The sequence below is a fragment of the Helianthus annuus genome, chromosome 14, assembly GCF_002127325.2.
Source record: "Helianthus annuus cultivar XRQ/B chromosome 14, HanXRQr2.0-SUNRISE, whole genome shotgun sequence".
NCBI lineage: Eukaryota > Viridiplantae > Streptophyta > Magnoliopsida > Asterales > Asteraceae > Helianthus > Helianthus annuus.
This window is the reverse complement of record NC_035446.2, coordinates 166,283,444-166,291,484: the sequence shown is the minus strand read 5'-3', so window position 1 is coordinate 166,291,484 and position 8,041 is coordinate 166,283,444. Positions and strand designations below refer to the sequence as shown.

Below are 8,041 nucleotides of genomic sequence, written 5' to 3'. Positions count from 1 at the left end.
GATCACCAAACCCATTTTCGGGGTGTTACAAGTCTACCCCCCTTAAAGAGGTTTCGTCCTCGAAACCTGGCTTACATAGTTCATTGAGTTCTAAACTCAATGCGTTTGACTTGAGTAATCTCTTAAGCATTACTCATACTTTAACCAAGTGTTAGTATTACCAGAAAAATTATGGTAACAGAACCTCTACGTACCTCATACGACATAATGTGGCTTGAAATGACGTAATTCCGTTATTTCCACTAGCTTAGTTACTTAGCGCTATTCATCACTTCCATATATTATCGAATTCTTTATGGATCCGTTACGTTGACCCATTCAAAGGTCTTTAGTGAAATCTTTCACTTTTAGCAACAATTTCTTTTGTTTTAAAATTCATTTATTCGGTTCAGTTATACCGAATCCACCGCTTACAAGCAACCAAATTGCTTAAAGGACCTCAACCGGTCTCACTAACTAGACTTATTAGTCCAGTTACTTTTTACCCTTATTATTTGCTATGGTTTACCTTATAAGGTAACCATTTAAAAACTCGTTATATTTTAGTTAAAAGTTTTCATGTATACTGACGCGTACGTCTTTCATGTGTAAGGCCTCGCGGGCCGTTACTTACTGCTTATTACCCTTAATCTTTATTGACTGAGTTGTAACTTGACCACTCAGTCTCGTTAGTCTTTTAACAGGTTTATCACGCACTTGTCTTATATTAACAAGCGTTTTGTATTCTTCATGACATTTTCTTAACTTTGAATAGTTTTGCGGCTAGCCTAATTTGACGCCGTCACTTCGTACCCCGTCACACGGGTATACTAATTTGCCATCTCCGGCCTTATGTGTGTCTAAGATTTTCTAAACCATCTCTACTACTTATGTTTGTTAAAACATTGCTTTTAACTAAAAAACTAAATTTTTAGTTTACATTTTCTCCTTGTCTTATATCTTTTTCTCATGTCTAGGAATTTCCGTTTTGAGTTTTATTCCTGACCGTTATTATTTTACACGGAGAATTGTAACCAGTTCCCCTTGCTTTACAATATTGACCCGTAGGTTTCTTCACTTAGCCTTATGGGCTATTTTTGATTAGACATTCACCTCTTTAAGGCGAAGTCCTTATAACTTCTTTCTAATCATGACCCGTGGGTCGTTTTGGTCCCATAGACCTTTTGCTCTAATTAATACCTCGTAGGTTATGATGATCCCGTAGATCATCTTTTATTCGAGTCTTCTTTCAAATGTGTATACTTTTATATACGCATACGGCGTTAAGGCACCATGTTTTTGCTTAACATCATTTATTATCGTTTTGATATTATCTTTGACCTTGACCGTAGTCTAAGGCTATATTCGTTTCTTTTCGGGCACATTTTCCGACTTTATGATTTCTCACGTCACTTATGCGTCGTTTTTTTTTATTATACTCACCATTATCCAGTTTACATACATTCGTGTTTGATTATGCCCCATTGTCGGGCTCATTATTCTCTTGCATTTAACACTACCTTTATCTGGCTAGTGCTCATTTGTGCCATTCGGCGTTATATTGTATTCAACATGTTTGACCTATTAACGTGAAATCCATCACTTATAACAATCAACTTTATTCTTTATTCGACCCATTCGACTTCGAATAGTTGAACATATTTACTCACAATTTCTATATACAAGATTTTATAGTCATAACTCGTAATCCACGTTACTTTGATCTTTCAACCCGCGTTCACGTCTCTTGGTTTACGCATGTGTTTAATTCTTACCCATCCACCGGGTGTTTTACCGAAATTGTTATTATTGCAACCCTCCCGGTATGCATTAAGACCTCGCTTCGGTTTTTATATCCTGACTTTATCTTTATGTTCGACGTTTTACAAAAATGACCCGTTAAGAAACATATTTGCATTTTCCGGGTTCGAGTGTAAGTACACCCCTCCCAATGCATATCTAACTCATCTTACATGTTTACATTCTCCGGGTTCGAGTGTAAGTATCACTCCCTCCCAATATTTGTCTAAATAGTTTTACATGCTTGATGTTCTCTGGGTTCGAGTGTAAGTACACTCCCTCCCAATACTTGATGTTTTCTAGGTTCGAGTGTAAGTACACTCCCTCCCAATACTTGATGTTTTCTGGGTTCGAGTGTAAGTACACTCCCTCCCAATACTTGATGTTTTCTGGGTTCGAGTGTAAGTACACTCCCTCCCAATACTTGTCTAAATCATTTTACATGCTTGTTTGTCCCTTCACTCGGGCTCATTATCCTAATGTAATACGCTCCCGTCACTTGGTTGTGCGTTTACATTATTATCAAATATTTTGCTTATCTGATTCATTTGGGTACTTTTTAATTAGTCCCATTCACCCTGCCCTTACTACATCGGATGTAAACGTGTCCGCCATAAGAAGTTCATGGTATCATATGCCGCTACTTACTTGGCCAGAGTAAGCGATTAACACATGACACGCATGACCTTTTTACAGTTTTCACATCACGCCCTATGTAAGTAATACCTCTATCTGTTTTTCTTGGAAACAATATCCCGGATAGGTTTTCTATTCAGGTCTTTCCAAGTTTTCAATCTACATATGCAACTTTCAATCTCTACTTATCTGTTGCATATTACTATTTATGCAATGATATAAAACGTGCACCTGATAATGCTTGCCCTAACGGGCTTCTCTTGCCATTAGCCTTGTTCGCGGTCGTTACGCAATTTAGTCCTTGATGGGCATGTTCCTCTTGTCATGCCTCGGACTGTTCCTCTATCACATCTTGCATTTGTTTAACCTTTGCCATCTTTAAATGTAAGTGTCCTTCAATCAAGACATTCACAAGGTTAGTAATGTCAACTTTACTAAATGCCCGTATCATAGTACAAGGCTCTTGCACTATATGCGTCAACGCACGAAATGTTGTTAACCATATCTATCATTTAATTTGGGGTAACGTGTATTACACGATAACCCTATGTGTTGTTTACAACACTTAACACACTAAATCATTAACATACATGTACTTACCGGATTTGCGATCAAGCCTCGAACCGAACACCAATCTTTGTTAAGAGCATAAGGTTTAAGTCCAAGCACGGTTTTCCCCACCATACTTGAATCTCTTAAACCAAGGCTCTGATACCAACTTGTAACACTCTAGTTATTATTCTAAAGATTTTCGTATTTTTAACGAAAATAAACATGTAGTTAACGTTAAGTGTCCTTAGAAAATACGAGTTAATTATAACTTTCACAATTTCCAAGTACACCGCCTACTGTGACAAAATTCGTCGTTTAAAATATCGATTTACAATGTGCGGAAGCATGAATCTTTATAGTGTTCGGTTCTTCGATGATGCTTGATCGTCTTCCAGTCATCCTAAATGTACCTACATTTCATAAACATGAAATGCTTTAGTCATACGGGACTTAAAACGCGTCTAAACGAGTTCGAGAAACAATTGGTAACAAAACAAAGTTTTCAACCTGACCTCCACCGTAAATTACGGTGGCACCGTAATTTACGGTGGCCACTGGTAGTACAGGCCCCCACCGTAAACCATGAGGGATCCATCGTAACATTTTTCAACTCCACCGTAAATTACGGTGGACACCGTAATTTACGGTGGCCCCTGCATCAGCAGGTCTGCAGCTAAAATTCAGCTATGCCAGTTTTTACGGAAACGGCCATAACTCCTTCGTTATTGATCCGTTTTACCCGATTCCTTTTCCTACGCGTCCGTAATTTAATCCTCCATCTTATGAGGTTAAAATCCGACATTCAACTTAACAAATTTTAAGACTTCTAAGTCCTCGGCTTATTTCCCCTTTTTGCCAATTTTGCCCCGTTTGTGATTTCACCATCAAACATGTTTATTTGGCCTTTATATCACATATACTTCTTTGATTTAATGTTGCCTATCATATTAGATTTTAATCGCCGGTTTAATTACTCAAATTAAACCCATTTTCACTCGGATGTTTATTTTGACCCGTTAAGGGTATTTAAGCATTTTCAAGCCTAAAACGCTTTCGATATCTTCTAGTATTCCATCACCACATTTCTTACCCTATAATACCCCACCTCGGCTGCATTTAAGGTGAGTTTATTATGGTGATCTTATATAACCCAAATTTTACCTCTAAAATCAATATTTTACGGCAAAATTCAATAGTGCCGTTTGTGTAAAAACAATACCCCCTTCAACTTCTATACTTATTCCAAGTATTTATCTTATCGCAAAAATCGTTTCCAAGCAACCTTTAAAGGTTGTTTGTTCAATTTAGCCTACAAGGGCATTTTGGTCGATTTTGGTCCTTCTTTTACAATGAAGGGCTATCACTAATTATTCGACCAAATTAGTATTTTTTTACATACATCATAAATAAGCGTACCTGACTCGGGTCAACAAATAGACCCGATCTTAATACCTTGCTTTATATTTGCTAATTAAGATCGGTGCGAATATCCATTGGATATCTATTCCTGTAAGCATATGACTCGACAAAAGAATCATTAGTCTATATAGTCAAAAGGTGTTATCTACACCTTTTAACCCGTTTGGCCGAATTGACCATTTATCTTTGATTTTCTTGTTCCGTTCGATTACACGACGGAACATCATATTTCAATTGTTTAGACACCTCATTCATAATTTATAATTTATATGATAAGAAAACATTCCACAATTTAAGACTAGTGTAAGTTACACTTACCTTGCATCCGAATTATGCTTTTCCGCCATTCTTGCTTCGTTTGACCCGCTTCTTTTCCCAAGCCTCCGTCTAGCTTGTCAAGAGTCAAACTAACATCATAATTCGTAAGATGGTTAGATTAGTCATCACTACTATGACTATTTCATCTTACGGACTTTATGTCGAAACTTCTTTTTGACTTCATCATAGGTTATTTCGACTTTATAAAGTCGACTACCTTTGATCATATAATGTGCACGACTAAGGCAAATAAATATTATGATTACAACCCGTTTTATCTCATATCTCATGTAATCAGTCAAGTTTGCCAATTACGCATTTCACTTGGATTTCAACACTTTACTTCTCATTTAGGCATTTTAACAAACACCTAACGGGCATAATTCTACATGTTTACTAACTAGTTCATAACTAGCTATTTTTACCAAGATTTACGTCAAGAATCTAATCTCTATGTCAAGTGTTTATAAACAACATCTAGGTCTTGCATCCTATCTTTCAAATTTCACAATTAAACACTCAAATTCAAGTGTTCATCATTTTATCATGAAAACCCACTTAACATATATATGGGAAATCATCAAATCATTCAAATCTTAACATCATATGTATGCATTTCACTTAGGGTTTAGTTCCTAAGCATGTCTACATCACTAATTTAGCCATAGCTCCTCTAATCCATACATAGATGCATCATGCAAGATTAACTATTTTTCACAACTTCATGAATGTTAGAAATTCGACATACCTTACGATCCCCTTGACTTGGTGATCGTTTATTCATGTTTGATTGTGAATTTGAACTTCATTTTGACCTTCAATTTGATGATTATGTTAGATGTTAGGGTTTGGCTCCTTGGAGCTCCCCTGAACTCGATCCAGAACACACACTTGTGTGTGTGTTTTATTTTGTTATTAGTAAACAATCTTTCAAGTTATCCTACTTTAGCCCCTCGTGTTTGGTTAGTTATTAATTAGGTCACAACCTAATTATTTTTTAACAATATTCTCACTTATTAACTAGGTTTAATATTCCTAGTTAACTTAGCGGGTTCGGGAATATTTATGACTAAGTTTATTTTAGGTACCGTTAACTCGGGCCTTTTATCCATCTTATCCCTTAAAAGCTTTTATTCACTTCTTATTTAATATTAGGATTAATTATTTAAATCCTAATATTTACCGGGTAAGTTTTACCACTAACGGTATTTTACCCATCTCTTAGTGCTAATGTGGTTTGATCACCAAACCCATTTTCGGGGTGTTACATTTACCTCAATTCTCATTCAGGTTAATTATACAGGATTAGCAAACAAAATAAACTTTAATGAGTTAATTCAAAACATTTTTTTATGAATGACCTAATTGAAACACTCCTAAAACTTGGTTATCATTTTGTGAAATATTTCCGTTAACTTACTTGTAAGCTAATTACGGAAGTGGCTTCAAATTAGCTTTACGTATAATTATTTAAAAAATTGTTGGGTTTAATTAAATAATAAGAGAAAAAGAAAAATTGTTTTTTATTTATATTACTAAAGTTAATTTTGTGGTTAGTTTTTAACGGCAGTTAGCCTTAAGGCCCTAGGATGTTACAAAATCAAAAGTTAAAACCTTAAATTGTTACTTTGAACTATTAGTACCCGAGGTTGTTATTTTCCATAAACCATAGAGACTAACGGTGTAATTAACTTTTTTCTTAATTTACGACAATAAAACATAATATACTAACTATAGTAACTTATATGAGATATTTAACTTCAAATATTTTAAATTATTAGTAGATTATAGGTAACTTAAATTATATCTTATTTCAAAATATTGTTTTATAATATAAATCATTATTATTAACTATTTAATTAATATTTTCATTATGCTAACGGATCTAGAAGAATAGAAGATAACTATGTAAGTTACACGATACATTAGAGTTAAGTGTGTAACGGTTCGAACGTCAATAACATCGCTTTTAAAAATAAATGTAAGTTATACGATGTGTTTATTTTTTTATATATTTGCCTATCAAAATGTATTTTATTTCCGACAATTAAAAATGGAATATCGCCCATCTCTATGTGTAATTAGCGCGTTTAATTTTAGGAGTAAAAACTAATTAAATCAGCGACGTCATCTAGAAGAACTAGTAGATGTTGCATGGAATCTTGTCTAGGGATTTGACAATTCCGATAGCGATTCCAGTTCAAACTTTTTAGTCATTCCCATTCCAGTTCAAGACTTTGATGCTGTAGCAGTTGCCTCTACAGCTAATCTGATCAATATATTAATATACTTTATACCAAATCCATTACCTAATGTCCAATTTACCAGTATTTCTAGAAACTTAAGACAACATTTGTCAAAACAATAATAACATAAAAATATCTCAACTTGATATTCATGTTATTTATGATACAAAAGTGATGTCTATTTCTATCTAAGGTTCTGTTTATTTAAGCTTTGAATGAACTCTTAATACTTCAGACTATTTTACTGGTTTAGTACTTAATGGTATATATTGTTTGTTTCGCGAACAGATGTCTGAATGATTTAGACATTTGCCTCTGAACGGTTAAACATTATAGTGAGTCTGAATGGTTAAGACATCTTGTCTGAATTGGTCAGACATTTGTCTCTGAATTGTTAAGCATTATACTCGCACTTCATGGTTCGGACTTTTTACTGTTTCAACACTTACCCATTCAAAAGTTGCCAAACAGCCCCTAAGAATTTATGACATACGATTTAATAATAAATGTACATACAAAATATCTTTAACTACCTCATTAGTTCAAGCAGATCTAACATGACAAAATTAGCCAAGAGTTTGGTTGACGCAATACCTATAAAGTAAGTACCAATTAACCAACCCACCACTTGTGGCCTAGAAGTAGGGTGATTTGGGTTCTCCAATTGGAGAGATGTCAGACTTTATCCTGAACCAACCCGAGTTTTCGTCCCACACTCCCACCGTGTGTTACGCAATCATACGCAATCACCTTTGCTAAATCATAATAACTTTATTGAATCACTTAGATTTCGTTTAGCCATAACTTTATTGATCTAAAGTGAGACAAACATACGCAATCACCTTTGCTAAATCATAATAACTTATCAAGGTATATTTTAACGATTTTATGAATGTCCGCCACAAGTGCTAATATTTTCTTAAATAAGATTCTTCTAAGTCTCTTGGTAATGAATTATACAATATTCATAATATAGACCGGCACAACTTCACCTTTTTTCCTATAAACACCAAATTATACCAGGTGTAATTTTGGGCCCCGAGACGTTACACATATTGTTCCAATTGTTGTACCCTGAGAGACAGATGCGT

At 34.7% G+C, this 8,041-nt stretch overlaps 1 long non-coding RNA gene across 1 annotated transcript; it reads right to left on the bottom strand.

Moving 5' to 3' along the window:
- Positions 1-3,195: 3,195 nt before the first annotated feature.
- On the bottom strand, positions 3,196-4,745 carry LOC110906237. The gene is made up of 2 exons (XR_002573771.1): positions 4,705-4,745; positions 3,196-3,377 (listed from the first exon to the last, which is right to left on the bottom strand). It is a non-coding gene; the product is annotated as an uncharacterized LOC110906237 (long non-coding RNA).
- Positions 4,746-8,041: the final 3,296 nt, after the last annotated feature.